This window comes from Bison bison, unplaced genomic scaffold, assembly GCF_000754665.1.
Source record: "Bison bison bison isolate TAMUID 2011002044 unplaced genomic scaffold, Bison_UMD1.0 scf7180017864079, whole genome shotgun sequence".
Lineage (NCBI taxonomy): Eukaryota > Metazoa > Chordata > Mammalia > Artiodactyla > Bovidae > Bison > Bison bison.
In genome coordinates this window covers 1,062,033-1,062,370 of record NW_011494651.1, presented here as the reverse complement: position 1 = coordinate 1,062,370, position 338 = coordinate 1,062,033, and positions in this window count along the sequence as shown.

Below are 338 nucleotides of genomic sequence, written 5' to 3'. Positions count from 1 at the left end.
GTTGGTGATGCCATCCAGCCATCTCATCCTCTGTCGTCCCCTTCTCCTCCTGCCCCCAATTCCTCCCAGCATCAGGGTCTTTTCCAATGATTCAACTCTTCGCATCAGGTGGCCAAAGTATTAGAGTTTCAGCTTTAGCATCGGTCCTTCCAATGAACACCTAGGAGTGATCTCTTTTAGAATGGACTGGTTGGATCTCCTTGCAGTCCAAGGGACTCTCAAGAGTCTTCTCCAACACCACAGTTCAAAAGCATCAATTCTTCGGTGCTCAGCCTTCTTCATAGTCCAACTCTCACATCCATACATGACCACTAGAAAAACCATAGCCTTGATTAGAT